Source organism: Schistocerca serialis, chromosome 5 (genome assembly GCF_023864345.2).
Source record: "Schistocerca serialis cubense isolate TAMUIC-IGC-003099 chromosome 5, iqSchSeri2.2, whole genome shotgun sequence".
In the NCBI taxonomy this organism is placed as follows: Eukaryota; Metazoa; Arthropoda; class Insecta; order Orthoptera; family Acrididae; genus Schistocerca; species Schistocerca serialis.
The window spans coordinates 229,786,949-229,809,706 of record NC_064642.1 but is presented as its reverse complement, the minus strand read 5'-3'; the positions used below and the strand labels follow the sequence as shown (position 1 = coordinate 229,809,706).

At 42.8% G+C, this 22,758-nt stretch overlaps 1 protein-coding gene across 1 annotated transcript in view; it reads right to left on the bottom strand.

Moving 5' to 3' along the window:
• LOC126482389 (probable cytochrome P450 301a1, mitochondrial) overlaps positions 1-22,387 on the bottom strand; it is a 165,206-nt gene extending 142,819 nt beyond the window's left edge. The window contains exon 1 of the mRNA XM_050106496.1: positions 22,279-22,387. The gene's annotated coding sequence lies outside the window, so the exon portion shown is untranslated. The remainder of the gene's footprint in view (positions 1-22,278) is intronic.
• Between the last annotated feature and the right edge of the window lie 371 nt (positions 22,388-22,758).

Genomic DNA, 22,758 nt, shown 5'->3' with positions numbered 1-22,758 from the left:
TGTGCCCAAGATAGACACAAAGCCCATGCCTACCACACTAGTACAAGTTTATCTGCCAACTAGCTCTGCAGATGATGAAGAAATTAATGAAATGTATGATGAGATAAAAGAAATTATTCAGGTTGTGAAGGGAGATGAAAATTTAATAGTCATGGGTGACTGCAATTCGAGAGTAGGAAAAGGGAGAGAGGGAAACATAGTGGGTGAATATGGATTGGGGGACAGAAATGAAAGAGGAAGCCGTCTGGTAGAATTTTGCACAGAGCATAACTTAATCATAGCTAACACTTGGTTCAAGAATCATAAAAGAAGGTTTTGTACATGGAATAATCCTGGAGATACTAGAAGGTATCAGATAAATTATATAATGGTAAGGCAGAAACTTAGGAACCAGGTTTTAAATTGTAAGACATTTCCAGGGGCAGATGTGGCCTCTGGCCACAATCTATTGGTTATGAACTGTAGATTAAAACTGAAGAAACTGCAAAATGGTGGGAATTTAAGGAGATGGGACCTGGATAAACTGACTAAACCAGAGTTTGTACAGAGTTACAGGGAGAGTATAAGGGAACAATTGACAGGACTGGGGGAAAGAAATACAGTAGAAGAAGAATGGGTAGCTCTGAAGGATGAAGTAGTGAAGGCAGCAAAGCATCAAGTAGGTAAAAAGACGAGGGCTAGTAGAAATCCTTGGGTAACAGAAGAAATATTGAATTTAATTGATGAAAGGAGAAAACATAAAAACGCAGTAAATGAACCAGGCAAAAAGGAATACAAACGTCTCAAAAATGAGATCGACAGAAAGTGCAAAATGGCTAAGCAGCGATGGCTAGAGGACAAATGTAAGGATGTAGAGGCTTATCTCACTAGGGGTAAGATAGATACTGCCTACAGGAAAATTAAAGAGACCTTTGGAGAAAAGAGAGCCACTTGTATGAATATAAAGAGCTCAGATGGAAACCCAGTTCTTAGCAAAGAAGGGAAAGCTGGAAGGTGGAAGGAGTATATAGACGGTCTATACAAGGGCGATGTACTTGAGGACAATATTATGGAAATTGAAGAGGATGTATATGAAGATGAAATGGGAGATACGATATTGCGTGAAGAGTTTGACAGAGCACTGAAAGGCCTGAGTCGAAACAAGGCCCCGGGAGTAGACAACTTTCCATTGGAGCTACTGACGGCCTTGGGAGAGCCAGTCCTGACAAAACTCTATAATAATTCCAATCCCAAAGAAAGCAGGTGTTGACAGATGTGAAAATTACCGAACTATCAGTTTAATAAGTCACAGCTGAAAAATACTAACGCGAATTTTTTGCAGACGAATGGAAAGACTGGTAGAAGTCGACCTCGGGGAAGATCAGTTTTTTTTCCGCAGAAATGTTGGAACACGTGAGGCAATACTGACCCTACGACTTATCTTAGGATATAGATTAAGGAAAACAAACCTACGTTTCTAGCATTTGTAGACTTAGAGAACGCTTTTGACAATGTTGACTGTAATACTCTCTTTCAAATTCTGAGGGTGGCAGGGGTAAAATACAGGGACCGAAAGGCTATTTACAATTTGTACAGAAACCAGATGGCAGTCATAAGAGTCGAGGGGCATAAAAGGGAAGCAGTGGTTGGGAAGGGAGTGAGACAGGGTTGTAGCCTGTCCCCGATGTTATTCAATCTGTATATTGAGCAAGCAGTAAATGAAACAAAAGAAAAATTCGGAGTAGGTATTAAAATCCATGGAGAAGAAATAAAAACTTTGAGGTTCGCCGATGACATTGTAATTCTGTCAGAGACAGCACAGGACTTGGAAGAGTAGTTGAACGGAATGGACAGTGCCTTGAAATGAGGATATAAGATGAACATCGGCAAAAGCAAAACAAGGATAATGGAATGTGGTCAAATTAAGTCGGGTGGTGCTGAGGGAATTAGATTAGGAAATGAGACACCTAAAGTAGTAAAGGAGTTTTGCTCTTTGGGGAGCAAAATAACTGATGATGGTCGAAGTAGTGAGGATATAAAATGTAGACTGGCAATGACAAGGAAAGCGTTTCTGAAGAAGTGAAATTTGATAACATCGAGTAAAGATTTAAGTGTCAGGAAGTCGTTTCTGAAAGTATTTGTATGGGGTGTAGCCATGTATGGAAGTGAAACATGGACAATAAATAGTTTGGACAAGAAGAGAATAGAAGCTTTCGAAATGTTGTGCTACAGAAGAATGCTGAAGATTAGATGGGTAGAGCACATAACACTGTTTTTCCTCGACCCCTCCCCCCCCCCCCCCCCTACTCCCCTGCTCCAGTCACGAATGGTGCGCGGGAATAACGGTTACCGTGTGGGTTCAAATCTGTATAATTTTACCTTCGTGGTCTTTCTGTGAGATATAAGTAGGAAGAAACAGCACAGAGAATAGTTGCCTCTTATAGGACCGTACGGTCTCGGAACTTTAACAGTAAACCGCACCTTCATGCAGAACACCTCATTTGCTGTGTCTTGTCTCTGGAGCTTCATCAACATCTCTGTGACGCTTTCGCAGCTTAGGAAAGGAGCTTGCGACGACACGTGTCCTATATTTTGTGTCTTCTCTGTTACCTTTATCAATTCCATCTCGTACGCCTACCGGTGTGTCGACCAATATTCACGTACTGGTCGAACGAGGGCAGCGTAAATTACGTCATTCATAAGTGGACTACATTTCCTGAGGTCTCTTCCAATGAAACTCAGCCTAGCATGTGTTATTTCTACTATTAATTTTACGTGGTCTTTCGACTTTAAATCGTTCTGTTCTAAAGCTCCCACATGTGTAATTGATGTCGGTGTTTCCACTGATGAGAATCATACAGTAGCAGGGATTTCCGCACATTATTGCGCAGTACGTTACATTTGTTTATGAGGAAGTTTAACTACCAATTCCTATACCAAGTGTACATCCTCTGCAACTCATCCTGGGTTTCGTTACAATTTCCTAGCGTTGCGAGTGTTCTATTTGCGACAAAAACATCTGTAAAGGGCCTCAAGAATTTTCCAACTTCACTGTCGTTTATAATAGGGTGTCTGTCCCAAGAGGAATAAAGAATATTTTATAAGTTCGTCACAAAAATTAATTTGTATAAAAATATGCCTCATGTGTCCAACTTTTATCCCTTACACAGATTGAGCTGGTTCTATAGATTAGTTCGCATTTCGCGTCTTCGTACTTCAGCTGCTGTGGTTTATTTCTCATTAGCTACTTTTGTTTTGAAGTTCAGGTTGCGTAGTTGTGGATGAGTTTACATATCAGTATCCCTCAGTGAGTGAGGCTGTGAAACCAATAAGAGTAATGGACCTACCCAGGCTCCATCATACTCCCCTTAAGGCTGTATGTTAACTGTAAAGTACGCAACGGATTCGCTATCTTGAACTGCCCTAACATGGAATCGAAACATGGGAAACTGCAGTAATCCTACTATATAACTCTCCGTTCACTCAACAGAATAAAACTATGTGCTCCTTCAAATAAAACCGCAAATGAGACATAAACCAATTGTTTATCGTACTGAACAATTGCAAAGTACTGGCATCAACATCCTACGTAAAACAAGATTAACTGATGACGACAACTAAGAAGATAGTCAGTTGGTTGCACCTGATGTATCCTAGCTGCACATTAAATTATTAATCCAGTACAACCCAACGATTAGTTTAGAAAACCCAGTGGTCTATTGAATACGAGCCATGCTGTTGTATACTCTCACCAATCTGCTGTGACAGTAAGTCGGAGGACTATGGTTGTAGTGGAGAATCGGGATCTCGCCCGTTAGGATCCGGATGCCTCCAAGTGCCATGATGTCTCGAACTAGTGACCTGTCTCTATAAAATCAAGAATGTCCTTTTTTCTTCCACCAACTTCCGACTCTGCAGTTTGCGTTAATCTGGTCGCAAATGACAACCAGGAAAAATGTTACTCGTTTTCAAATGGCTCTGAGCACAATGGGACTCAAATCTGAGGTCATCAGTCCGCTAGAACTTAAAACTACTTAAACCTAACTAACCTAAGGACATCACACACATCCATGCCCGAGGCAGGATTCTAACCTGCGACCGTAGCAGTCGCGCGGTTCCGGACTGTAGCGCCTAGAACGGCTCGGCCACACCGGCCGGCCGCGTAGTTCAACACTTCTAAATTTCTCGAGGCCAAATAGCATTCCAAGACTTGTACTTTTCCACCATAAATGAGACTTTAAGCAGGTGCAACTAAAGTGTCCTACCTCTCGTCAGTCGTGACAAGGGACAGTTAAATTTAGCATAAATGGAAGGAGGCAAACCAGACCGCTTGTAATGTTCTAACGTAACTGACCTTTCCAACTGTTATTGTATATCTGTATATTCTCTAAAACGATCTTCCAGCAATAATGTAAGAGGTTCCTTAGGCCCTAGGAATGAGTACGTTCTTCCAGCGTGACACAGTCCCTACAAATTCTAGTCGGCAGGTGACACATTGTCTAAACCTAACATTACCCAAAAGATAGATAGGTAGAAGTGGTCACTTTTCCTTGCCACAAGGCCTCCATAATTTAATCCTTTAGATTTTTGCCCGTGAGGACGGTTGAGAGGCAAATTCCACAAAGAAAAGTATTGATCTTCGGATTACTCATAGTGCTGCCCTCATTACAGAAAGCAAAGACGAGATCACAAGTTACACATGGTGTTGTCAAAAGAGTCCGAAAGTGCAGCGAACTCGGAGGCGAACTTTATGAAAATCAGCTTTTAGGTTAATCATTCGCGTTTGACTAACACCTTGTGTTGAAACGTCCCCTTAGAAAAATTTATAAATTACTGTGCTGATAAACCTATTACATTATTTGATTTTCAAACTGCTGAGCAGAACTGAACGTACTCAGATATTTCGATCTTTACTTATTCTGATCAACACTAAACTGACACACAATATTTTTAGCGCAACGCAATCTGACTTTCAATAATCTCTACAAAAGAATGACCCTGACTAACAATAACCTATACCTTTCATGAATCACTTACCTCACAAAAATCTTCGTTACTCGAACTACTGCAATGCAGCGAGCGCCAATACTGCCAGCTAAATAAAAGATTCTAACTACTGAAGGGACTAGCTACTGATAGGCATAGTTAGCAAATGAAAGATTTTGATAGAGAACAAACTATGTATTTACTTTAATAGTGTTCAAAACTCATAATATATATATCAGTTCATGACATCCAGTCTTACAAATTTACTCTTTCCGGCGGAAACACGTCCAGATCGTCCGCTCTTAATATTCTGCCATGTCCCTCCCCACATCCACCACTGCTGGCGGCTCACCTCCAACTGCACAACGCTACCGCTGTTCACATCCAACTGCCCAACACTACAATAGCGAATATTGCAACAATGCCAACCAGTCACAGACTGCACACAGCAGAGTCAGTGATTTTCATACAGAGCGCTACGTGGCGTTACTAACATAAAAACCTAAACAGCCTACTTACACTGTGAGCACTTGTTTGGTTTACTTTCTAACAGCTGTATCTTTGTAAGCTATAAAAATTAGACACATGTTATTCAGCTACACAACCATCTCCTAAAACATTTACTATTCCTTCTGAAAGGCACTGTATACGGTAGACAGTAAAGGGAGTACGTCCGAAATTACTTTTACGACTAAAGATTTATCTTCGTTCGGCATGACACATTATATTCTATTTGCTAGGAACTTGTCAAGGCGGTCTCAAAGCTGGTCTGGTATGCCACAAGCCCGTATTTTGTTCAACAGCGGACAGTGAGGAACTTGCGGAAGCTGGGTCAGGTACGCTGGCTGAATCATTGCGCTAGGTCAGGTACGCTGAATCATTGCGTTGTGCTTGTACATACCACTTCCACGTTCGGAGCCAGGTGTTAGGACGTGACGCTAGTAGCATGTGTGTCTCGACGGCCGACTGCCTTCTTTCCTCCGTGCGCTCACGAGGTCACGGTCCTTCTTAATCACCTCCTACACGGTTGCACACATCCACGTCCCGAGCTGCCCGACCACTTTTAAGTGCTGCCCCAGCCCCCACAGGCGGGTCTCGCCGCGGGACTACACCTTTTATTATCTTTTTTCCGTTCCCTCCATTACGCCTGCACGCATTGCCTATCCGTGCGTCGTTGCCACGTAGCACTTCAACAGCTCTCCCCGACACCACGTATCTTAGGAGGCTTCCACACTTACATTTTGCCGGCCGGAGTGGCCGTGGGGTTCTAGACGCTACAGTCTGGAGCCGCGAGACCGCTACGGACGCAGGTTCGAATCGTGCCTCGGGCATGGATGTGTGTGATGTCCTTAAGTTAGATAGGTTCAAGTAGTTCTAAGTTCTAGGGGACTGATGACCTCAGAAGTTGAGTCCCAGTGCTCAGAGCCATTTGAACCATTTTGAACAACCTACATTTAACATCTATTCCGCAGAAGGCACAAGAGTCGAATTCGTGGCGGCCACATCAGACAAGTCAGGAGACTGTGCCGTAAACACTGAAAAAGAAAAAAAATTCTTCAAACGCCTGAATTTCTCTAAGTCTAGCATCGAGATTTACATGTGAAATGTTGTAGTTGTGGAGCTCTATGGAGCCCATATAAAAATTTATTCTCTTTTCATTGTTTTATTTTATGCATCGTATTTACACTACTGGCCATTAAAATTGCTACACCACGAAGATGACGTGCTACAGACGCGAAATTTAACCGACAGGAAGAAGAAGCTGTGACATGCAAATGATTAGCTTTTCAGAGCGTTCACACAAGGTTGGCGCCGGTGGCGACACCTACAACGTGCTGACATGAGGAAAGTTTCCAACCGATTTCTCATACACAAACAGCAGTTGACCGGCGTTGCCTGGTGAAACGTTGTTGTGATGCCTCGTGTAAGGATGAGAAATGCGTACCATCACGTTTCCGACTTTGATAAAGGTGGATTGTAGCCCATCGCGATTGCGGTTTATCGTGTCGCGACATTGCTGCTAGCGTCGGTCGAGATCCAATGACTGTTAGCAGAATATGGAACCGATGGGTTAAGGAGGGTAATACGGAACGCCGTGCTGGATCCCGACGACCTCGAATCACTAGCAGTCGAGATGACAGGCCTCCTGATGGTCGCGTCCGTATTTGGCGACGTCGCGGGGAACGCACATTGGAAGCGTGTATTCGTCATCGCCATACTGGCGTATCACCCGGCGTGATGGTATGAGGTGCCGTTGGTTACAAGTCTCGGTCACCTCTTGTTCGCATAGTTAGCACTTTACATTTCAGATGTGTTACGACCCGTGGCTCTACCCTTCTTTCGATCCCAGCGAAACCCTACATTTCAGCACGATAATGCACGACCGCATGTTGCAGGTCCTGTACGGGCCTTTCTGGATAAAGAAAATGTTCGACTGATGCCCTGGCCAGCAGAATCTCCAGATCTCTCACCAATTGTAAACGTCTGGTCAATGGTGGCCGAGCAGTTGCCTCGTCACAATACGCCAGTCACTACTCTTGATGAACTGTGGTATCGTGTTGAAGCTGCATGGGCCATCCAAGCTGTGTTTGACTCAATCCCTAGGCGTATCAAGGCCCTTATTACGGCCAGAGGTGGCTGTTCTGGGTACTGATTTCTTGGTATCTCTGCACCCAAATTGCGTGAAAATGTAATCACCTGTCAGTTCTAGTATAATATAATTGTCCAATGAATACCCGTTTATCATCTGCATTTCTTCTTGCTGCAGCAATTTTAATGGCCAGTAGTGTAGTTATAAATCTCATTACATTCAAATTTTACAAATTCAACTATATGACCATACATGTTTTGCTGTGTCTCTATGTGTAGTATAATGGGGTGATCAAAAAGTTTCCGTTCATAGCCCGTCTGGTCCAGAATCGGTATGGCAATTAGGGAAAATCGCTGTGAGTAATGAGGCCCATCATCTACCGACGCACGAGGTTGAAAGTACCGTTTCGTCAAGCACCGTGTCTTGCTGCGTGAAGAAGACCGTAATTGCCTGCTGCACATTCTGGTCCGACAGCAATCTTCGACTCCTCACTGCCTTTTTTAAGGGGCGGAAGATGTGGTAATCGCAAGAGGAGAGATCGGGACTATAGGCCGTGTGCTACAGAGTCTGCCTTAGAAGTTGGCGTAACTTCTATGTTGAGATAATTGAGATATTGGCACGTGCGTTGTTATCACGAAGCAGCAGTTTTCCCGCACGTTTTGCCTTACATGTGAGACATGCTGCCCCATATATATTCTTCGTTCTTTGATGGGTGTCCAACACTGTTTATCCTTCGGAAGCCAATAAAATAACAACGTGTTGGTCCTGTTTGGACGCATTTGGTAACAATATCCCCATAGTTCACGTTTCCCCATTTACTGCACGCACGTCGGGAAGAAAATAATATCACACTAATTGCTTGTCCACATGTTGCAGTAACGCCCTCGAATGGACACTTTTCGATCGCCCCTTATTTGCTTGTTGGAAGAGAACTATCCCAACTGAAGAATCGAAGAGTAGCGATGAGGAAGGAAGATATCGATTGTTGACGTGGAGCAATCCCTGGTACGTTGCCTTTCGTGTGTGAGGAACGGATGAGACTCACAAATTAATGTATCCCCTGCACGAGTGTGAACTACGGCAGAGCAGTCATTAACAATGAATTAACTATTAACTCGTTTCTAGCATTTGTAGACTAAGACAAAGCTTTTGACACTGTTGACTGGAATACTATCTTTCAAATTCTGAAGGTAGCAGGGGTAAAATACAGGGAGCGAAAGGTTATTTACAATTTGTACAGAGCCCAGATGGCAGTTATATAAGTCGAGGGACATGAAAGGGAAGCAGTGGTTGGGAAGGGAGTGAGACAGGGTTGTAGCCTCTTCCCGATGTTATTCAATCTGTACACTGAGCAAGCAGTAAAGGAAACAAAAGAAAAATTCGGAGCAGGAATTAAAATCCATGGGGACGAAATAAAAACTTTAAGGTTCGCCGAGGACTTGCAAGAGCAGTTGAATGGAATGGACAGTGTCTTGAAAGGAGGATATAAGATGAACATCAACAAAACCAAAACGAGGATAATGGAATGTAGTCGAATTAAGTCGGGTGATGGTGCGGGAATTAGATTAGGAAATGAGACGCTTAAAGTAGTCAAGGAGTTTTGCTATTTGGGGAGCAAAATAACTGATGATGGTCAAAGTAGAGAGGATATAAAATGTAGACTGGCAATGGAAAGGAAAACGTTTCTGAAGAAGAGAAATTTGTTTACATCGAGTGTCAGGAAGTCGTTTCTGAAAGTATTTGTACGGAGTGTAGCCATGTATGAAAGAGAAACGTGGACAATAAATAGTTTAGACAAAAAGAGAATAGAAAATTTCGAAACGTGGTGCTACAGAAGAATGCTGAAGATTAGATGGGTAGATCAAATAACCAATGAGGAGGTATTGAATAGAATTGGGGAGAAGAGGAGTTTGTGGCGCAACTTGAGTAGAAGAAGAGATCGGTTGGTAGGACATATTCTGAGGCATCAATGGATCACCAATTTAGTATTGGAGGGCAGCGCGGAGGGTAAAAATCGAAGAGGGAGACCAAGAGATGAAAACACTAAGCAGATTCAGAAGGATGTAGGTTGTGGTAGGTACTGAGAGATGAAGAGGTTTGCACAGGATACAGTAGCATGGAGAGCTGCATCAAACCAGTCTTTGGACTGAAGACCCCAACAGCAGCAACAACAACAACAACAACTATTAACTGTGTGCTATGTTTTCATTCCTGTATGTACTAAGAATGTTTTCGTGTGTGCAACGGGAGCAAATCAGTGGGTTGCCGCTGCAAAAAATGCGTGTGCGCGATATCAGGTCAGAACGTTTCGAGGACTGAGCTTTGATGTGGATAAGCTATGAACTGTGTAGTGTCGCTCAATTAAGTGAAAATGTTTCGCAGGCGCCACTTGGTAGGAATCTGGAACGACAGATGTTCCCTAAAATGCGTCGGTGCCACGTGTTTCTAACTGAGCACACTCTGGAACTGCAGTCCCACGACGTCAAGCTCCAGACAACCGCTGCCACACTACGGGAATCACATCTTTACGTCCAACAGATGTATTACGGAGCTAGAAACATTATTTTCAAGGCGGAATCGTCGCCAAAGTATGCCACAGTCCTGCAACGAGGCGAGTTGCAGCCAAAGCAGAGATTGTTGAAAAAGAATGTTACAAAAAATCAGAGTCTCAACTACAATTTTCTTCTCTTCAAAATGTAACGTTGTTGTATATGTATTATTGTCTTTGATCGACAATATTGTCGTGAATCGGTAGATAAAATCTTCCACACTTGTTCTTCAAATTGAAAATAGATGTGTACTACAATAAAGTGCCGTGTATAAACAGTTCAGGCGCGGCAATGTGCAAAATGATAACTTAGAATCAAGCCCCATCGTTCACCGGCAGGACAGAAACCATAGCACGCTAAACACCGTCGCCCATGATTAAACTGACTGGGACCGCGGAGCACTTATTACTGATAGGAAACCAGATAATCCTACTTAAATTTCCGACTGTCGTTTAATTATGCAAATTCATCATAAACACTACATTTACATGTCTTAACTTCGACAGAGAGGCACAACAGAGCTTGAATGTCTTACCATGCCATAGACAGAATAGGGAAAAGAAACTTCTTTATGTGCTCCACAATGCTACGCATAGGCTATACCCTTGCCTGTTCTAAAACAGAGGAATATTGCAATAAAAATTTCGTGTTGTTAGTTAGACTTTTCAGGATTATAATGTCTTGTATTTTAAAGTTTTTTGTCTTTTGAACTACGAATGTCTCGAAAAAAGAAAAATTACTAATGATCATATAACACATAACAGTACGTAAATTAGATCCACTGTAGAGCCAAGAGAAAACTTTTTTGTCATAGATAGCATCATTTCGGGTCGAGACTTCCGCTAGCTCCACCTTGGAAACGTGGCTCCTAACACCGACGCGTCAGTACGGTTTACGCTAGTGCCGTACACATTTCTACGCTGTTTACAACATGTACGACATGTCAAGACGTTCAAGCTCTGTTATACCTACCTGACCAAGTTAAGACATGTTAATGTCGTGTTTTTAGTTTGTTCGAATAATTATACGATAGTCAGGAATTTATATAGGTTTATTCGCCTTCTTATCACTTACAGGCGCTCCGTGGGTTCCGAACAGTTTAATCACGGACTACTGCTTTTAGCGTGCTGTATGTTTCAATCTTGACGATGAACGATGAGACTTGGCTCCAAGCAATCACTTTGCTGCGCCACGACTGTTTAAAAAGACTATGAGTGCACAGCTCTCATTGATATAAGGCGCTTTACGGTAGTAGACATTTATTTTCGAGCCATTGCAATTCTATGTTTTAATGTCTTGTACAGATTACCTGAAGATTCATCTCCACTAATGTGAAACCGTTAACAACATTTTAATAAAGACATTTTAACAGCGAGTGCGGAAGACTTTATCTACCAATTTGCGACAGGACTGTCGATCAAAGGCAATATATAACTTGATGTCAAAGTAAATAAGTTCTTCATTACCTCAAAAAAACAAACAAATACTCTTATGCGATGGAAAACTACAAGTCATTCAGCAACTTTGATTATTTCACTTAGATTTACAAAGAAAAAAGAATAATATGTAGTTAAGTATTCACATTTCTCACTTGAACCTACGTTATAAAGAACGATATTTTTCTTGTAAACTGTTTCCTCGAACTTCCGACAGAGTAATTTTACATTACACACCAACATCATCTTTGTGACTTTGTCATTCTGCAGTTGATTGCGTTCCTTTGTCCATTCGAAATTTATCAAAGGTGACACCCTTTCGACGTTGACGTTTCGACCTCAAATTTCAAAGCAATATTCTACGAATTTCAATAATCCCAAATAAACCTCTTTATTATGATATGATCTGCTATATGAACAAAAATTTTTAAGTTCAAATGGCTCAAATGGCTCTGAGCACTATGGGACTCAACTGCTGAGGTCATTAGTCCCCTAGAACTTAGAACTAGTTAAACCTAACTAACCTAAGGACATCACAAACATCCATGCCCGAGGCAGGATTCGAACCTGCGACCGTAGCGGTCTTGCGGTTCCAGACTGCAGCGCCTTTAACCGCACGGCCACTTCGGCCGGCAATTTTTAAGTCATATTCTGTTGTTCGATGAATCTCGTGAAGTTTTGCTAGTGTTCAAAGAAATTACAGTCATGTTTTTTTTTTTTTTTTTTTTTTTTTTTTTTTACAATAGCACTTGTTGATATATCTATATATCCTTACAGTGTATCTCCCGATTCGTCATTAGCTTGGAAGGGGTCTTAGTTGTGCATTCTTTACTTAATCTCAAAAAGCCTAACAAAAGCCGGACAGCCGGACTTACATGTTTGCAACAGTGCTTCGCCGTTTGTCTGAGACAGGGTCGCTTCAGGAAGCAGGAAATCATGAAGGACGTACCCGAAATGTTCGGACACCAGACTTCGAGGAAAATTTGATTAACACTGTGGAAGGCGACCGCCGCGTCAGCACCAGGCAGTTGGCCCGCCAGTACAGGGTAAGTTAGACGACCGTGTGGAACATTCTCCGTGACAATTGTTACCACCCTTATCACTTATAGCGTGTGCAGGGCTTACTAGCGACAGGCTTTCCGCATCGGGAGCAGTTTTGTCATTGGTTTCTTCACCAGACAACCACGACTCCAGGATTTGTGTCATCCATCACCATCACAGATGAGACCACCGTAGCGCGGAGTGGTATCTTCAGCTTTCATAACCGTCATCTGTGGGGCAGTATGCAGAATCCCCACAGTATGGTGACACCGATTCATCAGCATCGGTGCAGCCGGAATGTGTGGGTCGAGATAACTGGCGATAGTATTTTTGGACCAGTCTTCCTTCCACGTCGCCTATTACGTCGGAACTATCTGCGTTTCTTGTGGGTGACTTTGCCTCCCCTTCTGAAAGCAGTGACGTTGATGATTCGAAGGTTTATGTGGCTGCCCGATGATGGTGCTCGAGCCTAATTCGCCGTTAACGTCCGGATGTATCTCAGTCGTGTCTTCCCTGGTCGATGGATCGGACGTGTGAGTCCAGTTGCATTGCCTGCTCGTTAACGGGATCTCAAACAGTGCGATTTCTTGTTTATGGAGTCATTTCAAAAGCGTCGTATATGCAGAGACCATTCCAGATGTGGAGACACTGGAGCAGCGTATTCATGCTGCCTTTAACTCTGTTTGGATGCAGCCTGGCCAATGTGAATGTGTGAGACAGAACAAATCACGACGCTTACACGCGTATGTTAAGGCACATGGAAACGATTGTCAACACATACTGTAACTGTGGCTGCGTGGTACAGCCTGTATTAGACCGCGGTCTTCGAAATAGTGTATGACTGAATAAACGGTCTCTAGCATGGGAGCCATGCAATTCCGGACGTAAGTTCTTTAGACCTTTAATGTGCCGTATCGTCTCATCGAACATAGAGTTTGTACACGATGGGAAAAATCTCCCTATATATTTGCCCGGACACGGCCGTAATAAACCGGACGCGTCCGGGTACAGCCGGACACTTAAAAACCCTACTTAGGCGGAGAGTAGGTGACAGATACAGACGTAGCTTCAGGTGTGGTCAGGGGAAGTGGATTGAGACGTTTGTTATTCATTTTGTACAGTAACAACATGAAATACAACATTAATAATAACTCTTTGTATTTTGATTAGGTTGGGATGATTTGGTGAGGAGACCACACAGCGAGATCATCGGTCTCATCGGATTAGGAAAGGTAGTCAGCCGTGCCCTTTCATAGAAACCATCCCGGCATTTTCCTGAACCGATTTAGGTAAATCAAATGGTTCAAATGGCTCTGAGCACTATGGGACTTGACATCTAAGGTCATCAGCGCGCTAGAACTTAGAACTACTTAAACATAACTAACCTAAGAACATCACACACATCCATGCCCAAGGCAGGATTCGAGCCTGCGTCCGTAGCGGTCGCGCGGTTCCAGACTGAAGCGCCTAGAACCGCTCGGTCACACCGGCCGGCTTAGGGAAATAACGGAAAACCTTAATCAGGATGGCCGGACGCGGGATTAAACCATCTTCCTCCCGAATGCCAGTCCAGAGTGCTAACCACTGCGCCACCTCGCTCCGTTTTGTATTTTGATACAGGTTTCTGCGGCACTATTTAATTACTTACTAATAGTGATATAAGTTACTCGACGAATTCGTCTAGCCGTTTTGCCATTATCACGCCTACACCTTTGGTATGTGAGGTCCATATTGCATCTTGGAACATAAATGTCGCTTATCGTCTTGGTATGTTACGATCACTTTATTTGTAAGTACTTTAATTTGTGTGATCAAGTCGAAGAAGCTGTCGAAAATAATTTTACCAGGATCATCGCAAAACGCCGAAAGGAGCTTATCGTGTAACTTGAATCACTACGAGTAAATAAACAGATAGTGCACCAGAAACCTGTACCAAAAAAAGTAAAATATGTCATTCTTCGATCTCATGCATGGTGCAGAATAAGTAATTGCAGAGAAAGTAGAAAAGAAGTTAATAGTAACCTCACGGTTTTCGCATGTGACTCAGCTGTCTGTAATGAAGCACTCTCTTCAAAACATTGAAAAGTGGTGTAAAATGTGGCAATGTGAATTAAATATTCAGAAATGTAAAGTAAGAAACATAGTATCGTGTGACAACAATATCAGTAGGTCACAAATGGAATTAGTCAACTCGTACAAATACCTCTCTGTAACAATATGTAGGGATATGAAATAATACGATCACATAGGCCTGGTCGCAGATAAAGCATGTGGCATTCACTTTATTGTTAGGGTAATAGGGATTTAGGAGAACCAGTCATGACAAAACTCTTCCAGCTGATATGCAAGATGTATGAGACAGGCGAAATACCCTCAAACTTCAAGAGTAACGTAATAATACTAATTCCAAAGAAAGCAGTTGCTGACAGAGCTATTAGTTTAATAAATCATGTTTGCAAAGCACTAACACGAATTCTGTACAGAAGAATGGAGAAACTGGTAGAAACCGACCTCGAGAGAAATCGATTTTGATTCCGGAAACATGTAGAAACGCGAGGCGATTCTAACACTACGCCTTATCTTAGAAGATAGGTTAGGGAAAGGCAAACCAACGTTTATAGCATTTGTAGAATTGGAGGAGGCTTTTCACAATGTTATTGTAACACTCTCTTTGAAATCTGAAGGCAGCAGGGGTAAAATATAAGGAGCGAAAAGCTGTTTACAACTGGTACAGAAAACAGACTGCAGTCGTAAGAGTCGAGGGGCATGAAAGAGAAACAGCGGTTGGGAAGGGAATGAGACAGGGTTATCCCCGATGTCATTCTATCTGTACAATGAGCAAGCAGTAAAGGAAACAAACAAAAGTTAGTAGCAGGAATTAAGGTCCAGGGAGAAGAAATAAAACCATAGAGGTTTGCCGATGACATTGTCATTCTGTTAGAGACAGCAAAGGACTTGGAGGAGCTGCTCAACTGAACGGACAGTGTCTTCAAAGGAGCATATAAGATGAACATAAAAAAAAGCAAAACAAGGATAATGGAATGTACTCGAATTAAATCGGGCGATGCCGAGGGTATTAGATTGGCAACAACACTTAAAGCAGTGGATGAGTTTTGCTATTTGGGCAGCAAAATGACTGATGATAGCCGAAGCAGAGAGGATATAAAATGTAGACTGGCAATAGTACTAAAACCATTTCCGAAGAAAATAAATTTGTTCGAATATACGTGTTGGAAAGTCTTCTCTGAAGGTATTTGTCTGGAATGTAGCAATAAGAATGCTGAAGATTAGGTAGTAAATCATGTAACTAATGAGAAGATATTGAAGTGAACTGGGGAGAAAAGAAATATGTGGCACAACTTGACTAAAAGAAGGGATCGGTTGATACGACACATTCTGAGACATCAAGAGATCGCCAATTTAGAATTGATGGGAAGTGTGGAGGTTAAAAATCGTAGAGCGAGACCAAGACGTGAATACAGTAAGCAGATTCCGAAGGATGTAGGTTGCAGTTGTTATTCAGAGATGAAGAGGCTTATAAAGGATAGACTAGCAGTGAGAGCTGCATCAAACATGTCTACGGACTCTTCAGCCGACAACGACAGGGAAGTACAATCGGTCTACAAAGGATATTGCTTACAAAGCATTCGTCTCACCCATTCTAGAAAACTGCTCAAGTGTGTGTGGGACACACAAGTTTCTTTCGTCCATGGGAGAGTCACAGATACTGAAAAACCAACTATTTTGCGTTCCAAGAACAAGCTTTAAGTGAAGAATTAGAAATATAGTACAATAGCCTACATGTCCTTGTAGGAATTTACCTTGTAAGACAAGAATAATAGCAAAACGCACGAAGACGTACAAGCAATCATTCTTCCCACGTTCCATACTCAGATGAGACGGAAATAAGGCGTAATATGTGGTACAATTGGAATTACCATCCGGTAATTTAGTATGAATGTAAATGTAGATGATATGGTTTACTGAGTAGCTTCACAAATGAGGCATGCCCTTGACTAATTTTTCGCTAATAGAACCCAGCAAGCTGTAGTCGACCAGGGCTTATCAACTTAAGCGAAAGTAATGTCAGGTGTTTTCCAAGGAAGAGTAATGAACTTAAACGATTTATCAGATAGCAGCGCTATCAGAAGATGCTGCTGAGTGAAGCGTTATTGTTGGACGGTCATAAGAAAAAGCAGAATTCCCACACTCTCTCATGCGCGGCAACTGTCTTCAAATGTGAATAAATGCAAGTTAATGTCTATGACAAAGACAAAGAACACGGCAGAAGTTCATTAAAAGATTAATTATGTACATCTGGAGCTCATACAGCATAAATATTTCGGGTTAGTAATAACAAGGCGTATGAAACGGGACAGAACAGCTAAAATCTACATTTGGTAAGGCTAATGGAAGCTTTGGATGTACTGAACACGTTCCGCGGAAGTGTAGCGACCTTGAAAAAGAAATCGCTTACAGAACGCTAGAGTGATCAGTTCTATAGAAGGACATGTACGATCTGCGTCTAGAAGTGGCAGAATGTCTATCCTCGTTACCTTGGAACTGGGTGGATGTTGCGACATGGTCCAAACAGAAATAGATCCACAACAAGGTTTCGACAAGGCAGACTGCAAAGGCTGACCGACTTTCGACCCGGATGCCTCAGGCAGCTCCTACGATCCAGTATTAATTTGACGGGAGAAACTATAGCTGTGGCGACCGTATTTGTTTAAAACATTTTTTGGAAGATGACAGCCATCAGCCGTTAAGTAATGCATAAAATGCATATCTGAACCATCAGCTGTTTCATTTTAAACCCAAATTCCTGCATAATGTGTTACTGAGCGTGAATATTCGTCATGGCAGGTACAACGAGTGCTACCGACGTACAACGACAGAACAACAAAGGGGATGACGACTTATAAATGACTATTGCTTATCTACTATATATTAGGGATGTTTCAGTAAAAGAGGCTGAAAATAATTTGGGACTGTACCTGTGTTGGCAAGAGGTCTTAATTTTGCTCCTATGCATATTTCACCACCACTAGCGGATTCCGACAGTTCCAGCGAAGAGGCTGAGCGCCGCCTTGCAGCAGACTTAGCTGAGGAATCGGAAGTCTTTCCGTGTGTTGACGAGAGCGACACCACCGAAGAACAACATTTCGTCAATGCTGAGGGCAGCTCTCCGTAACTTAAGAGCACTCGATGAGGTTACGATAGTACTCAAATTGGGTAAATGTAACACCACTGTGCTCATGCCACGGGAGGGCGATATTAGTAAGTTCGTTGTCTTATTGTGTGACTCGACGTAATGACTAACCGACTGATGTGAAAAATGGCGGAGTTTTTATCTAATAATACCCTACCAAAGGAGATCATTAAGAGATTGTGACCATATAATTCAGTTCCACCTAGGCTGTGTGGATTGCCAAAAATCACAAAGAAGGTGTGCGTTTACGTCCGACTAAGCATTAGTGGAGCAGCCCCGTATGATTTGGCAAAATACTTTGCATCTTTACTTAAATCAATAGTAGGCAAGTGTCTATATCATATAAGAAATTCCAGTTATTTTATCAGCAGACTTCAGTTACTAACCTGGATGGCAACGACCTGTTGGTCAGCTTTGAGTCGTTTCACTTTTTACAAATGTGCATCTCCTGGACTCACTACATTTCATCGACTGTGGGTCTGAGGCCGACATTTACAGCGTTGTTTTAGCACATCCTCTCCTCGACGTAGTTTTCATCTAACAACGAGTGTTTTGAACAATCTGAAGGTGCCGCCATGAAGAGTCCTTTGTCTCCCGGGTGGCCAATCTTTTTATGGAAGATTTTTAGGAGCGAGCACTCGCTTCGTCTATTTTAAAAGCAACAGTATTTGGACGATACGATTATGACACTTCTACAGTTTGGCCTCATCGTTTTGACAGTCTGCGACAGTTCCTCCAAAATCTGAATTCCACACATGAAAATATAAAATGTACTATGGTTATGGAGAAAGAGACTGCTTTCCGTTTTTAGACGACCTGGTGCAAAGAGAGAGTGATGGCACACTTGGGCAATCGGTTTTTCAAAAGCCCACTCTCACGGAACTGTATTTCCCAACTACCGTTCGGCACAAACGACGGGCGTTCTGAAGACCTTCAGCAACGCAGCCCGTACCGGATGCCGATTGAGCAATGAATATTGGTACAATGAGTGCTATCGACATATAAACGACAGAACAAAGAGGAAGATGAGGCCTTAAAAATGACTGCTTTTCTAACACACATTAGGGATGTTTCAGTAAAAATAGGCGGAATATAAAGAAGATACAGTCTTTAAATAATCTTTCATTGCCACGCGGGGTAGCCGCGCGGTCTAGGGCGTCTTGTCGCGGTCCGCGCCGCTTCCCCCCGTCGGAGGTTCGAGTCCTCCCTCGGGCATAGGTGTGTGTGTTGTCTTTAGTGTAAGTCTGTCTCTGACAGAATTACAGTATCATCGACGAACCTCATAGTTTTTATTTCTTCTGCATGGATTTTAATTCCTGTTCCAAATTTTTCTTTTGTTTCCTTTACTGCTTGCTCAATATACAGATTGAATTACATCGGGGATAGGCTATAACCCTGTTTCACTGCCTTCCCAACCACTGCTTCCCTTTCACGTCCCTCGACTCTTATTACTGCCATCTGGTTTCTGTACAAATTGTAAATAGCCTTTCGTTCCCTGTATTTGACCCCTGTCACCTTCAGAATTTGAAAGAGAGTATTCCAGTCAACATTGTCAAAAGCTTTCTTTTAGTCTACAAATTATAACAACGTAGATTTGCCTTTCCTTAGTCTATCTTCTAAGATGAGTCGTAGGGTCAGTTTTGCGTCACGTGTTCCAACATTTCTACGGAATCCAAACTGATCTTACTCGAGGTCGGCTTCTACCAGTTTTTGCATTCGTCTGTACAGAATTTGTGTTAATATTTTTCAGCCGTGACTTATTAAACTGATGGTTCGGTAATTTTCACATCTGTCAGCACCTGCTTCCTTTGGGATTGGAATTGTTATATTCTTCTTGAAATATGAGGGTACTTCGCCTGTCTCATACATATTGCCACTACGCTAAAGTTTTTCTGTTGAACTTTCTAAACTTGTCACTGCGGCGACTTTATTGAATCATGGTGTGTCAAAGACAGCAATGCTTAGGTCCTGTGTGGTTTATTTGCAACTTGTTTCAAACATCATCTCGCAAAGTAATTGCCCGACAGCAACTCATTTTATCTCCACGAGCAGCTGATACGCGCTTGATACGCGCCTGACGTCGACTCGCCTGTTTACTGAGCTCTGACACTCGTTAAGATATGTCAGTCTGTCAGCGGTTAACAGCAGTGCGGCTACCCGATGGAACGAAGTTATTTGCAATGGAATCCTTGTACAAAATTGTTGCCGCGTCAGATTAGAATATAAGCTCCAGCTTTCGGCAGTAACCTCAGTCGTTTTGGTCAGAAGCAAATGACTGTTGTTACGCTGCCTGATGTCGCGTCTACGTCTGCCATGCGAGTGGCACTATATGGAGCGTAAACAAGACGTCGAGTTTCTGTGTATTATTCGAACAACATTTCATTGCCCTTGGGAGGGAGGGCGCTTCGGTCGTTTTATCGTGAGCTATTATCGTGCTATTTCACGAAGACATGCTGAACTATTTGACGCTATACAAGATGTTCGGAAATTTCCGTAACGAACTTCTAGGATTTGTAGAGAGGAGTTAGCACATAATGTTTTGAACAGGAACCAATGTCCGAAAACGTACAATATCCGTTCTCCGACTGTTTCGGTTCAGATGTTTGATTCATCCATTTCTGCTTGAGAAATAGAATAAGGTCTGACGCAGTACAATTGTTAGGTAACAATTCGAAAGGAAACATAAAGAAACATCCATTTATCATATAAGCAGATCTCTTTGTTTTTTTTTTCGAGTTTACATTATTTCAAAACAAAAATGAACCCAGCACACTGTGTGTACAGAACAGTACTAATGCATTACAACAGAGGCTCGATGTGGCGACCACGAGCGTTGTTACAGGCACTGAACCTACAGATCTTGTTCTGGTGCACACTCTCCATCCCACCTGACGTATTTTCAATTTCTAGTGCAGCGGTCAGAACTCGTGCCAGTAGATCATCCTCTGTCTCTACAGGAGTGATAAATGCATGTTTTGTTGTGTTTCCTTTCGAGTTGTTACGTAATAACTGTATTGCGTCACGCCAAATTCAGTTCCTCAAGCAGAATTGAATTGAAACCGCCTCAGAATGGAAACGGTATTCAAAATATTATGCACTCACCCTACAAGCCCTAGAAATCTGTAACGGGAATCACTGAACATCCTGTATGCACAACTGCCCTAAAAGCATTCACTGTGTAATGTGTCTTCCTTAGTCACCAATGTGCTCTTTTATCGTAACTTCAACGCATGTGTCCCACAATGCGAAGCGCAATAGTGCTGTGGTCAGGTAGTAGGCTAATACTGAAATTCTGCTTCCACACGCGACGGCGCCTGCAGTTGCTACTGGAGTCTGTTAAAGTTGCTGTTGCACATCCTGATGTATACGGCGTCTTTGATGACGGTGCCCCCAAAGATTGGCGCGTGGGACAAGATTTTTAATCATCATAAAGTCATTCTTCCACAGATAATGAAAATGAACTGTAGGAGAACCACCAAGACTGTTAGTTTACGTCATGACATCGGCAAATTTCTGCTACTTTGTCAACTGAGGATGTTCGTATGCATGAAACCTCTTACGGCTTAATAAATTGGACATAATTTTGGCAATATTTTCGTTTCCTCAAATATAAAATCATGTTTACTGATTAAGCTGTGCTCGACAATAGAACAAAAGAAGCCCGATGGGTCGGATCCTGGGCAGACAAATTATAAGATCTTTCTTCTGATCTCCCAGTAAGACAGACGATTTGTTCTTTTCCGACCTGCTAACAAGACAGACGAATATTTCTTTCCCGAGCTCCCAATGAGACAGACGATTTCTTGCAACCGTGTAAGGATAGTCTCGGACTCAAGGCTCAGGGAGTTTCCAGCAACCCTTGTCAGTGCCGAAACAACTACTCTGCTAGCCATTCAATTTGCAGCACAAAAAAGAATAGCAAATAACCAAGTTTCATTAACTGTGCACACACAGTATAGTAGGAAGAATTATTTGATTACATTTATAGACGATCTGAGCATGTACATAGAGCTAAATTCAGTGCATAGTGCTTCCAACTCCAGTAGCAACACATCGGTGCCTCTAGTCGAACTGAGCTTGTATGTCAGGTACGAGTACGTTATTCCATGTTACTTCAGCTGTATGACAGAGTTCATGAATTTTAATGGTTTGAAAGTGGTGGCGAGCCAATTTCTTGAAAACCCAATGACAAGTTGTCTTCAATGAGTGGGAGATCGGTACAGCGTGCTGGCACGCAAAACATCAACAACAACATCAACAACAAACATCGCACCTGTGAGGTATTAAGTCATACACAATAGTGTCTCATTAACAGATCTGCAACTGGTAATAGCTTGCTGCTGAAACACGTCGTGCTAAAGCAAGTATCGCTATTATGCATGACGGAAGCAGCACTTTGTTTTGTTTTTAAAATTCGTGACGTAGTCGCTCACCTCATCCAGATCCATATGACACTGATATATTGAAGTTTTTAAAAAAAATTACCTTGGCCGGCTGAAGGGGTGGTTCGCTCTTGCCTCTCTTGTTCAGACACTGACACAACGGCGTCTACTGCTGACGCACGCCAGCTGGCGACTGGCTGCCTGGATAGGACGCCAGCTAGGCTGTGTTACTGCAGCCGCCCATCCCCACTTAAGAGCGTCGCTCTGCTGTTGCCACCAGCGTGACGTCACAGCGAGCGGCTGCTGCCGAGGTCGGTGCGCTAGCACCGGAGCCGCCTGTTGACAATGCACCGCGTGGGAGGTCACAACACTGAGCGCACGACGAACAGCTAAGGTGACCAGGAGCTAAGGTGACCAGGAGCAAGGCGCCGTCACACTGCTAACGAACTGCCTGCTGTGAAAGAGGAACACAGCGACTTAACGACGGGGTAGACTAAAGCACACGGGACGAGACAGCTAACGTTGTCGTGGACGCTGACGGGACATCCGACCTCACGAGACACAGCACAGGCGGCACACAGAA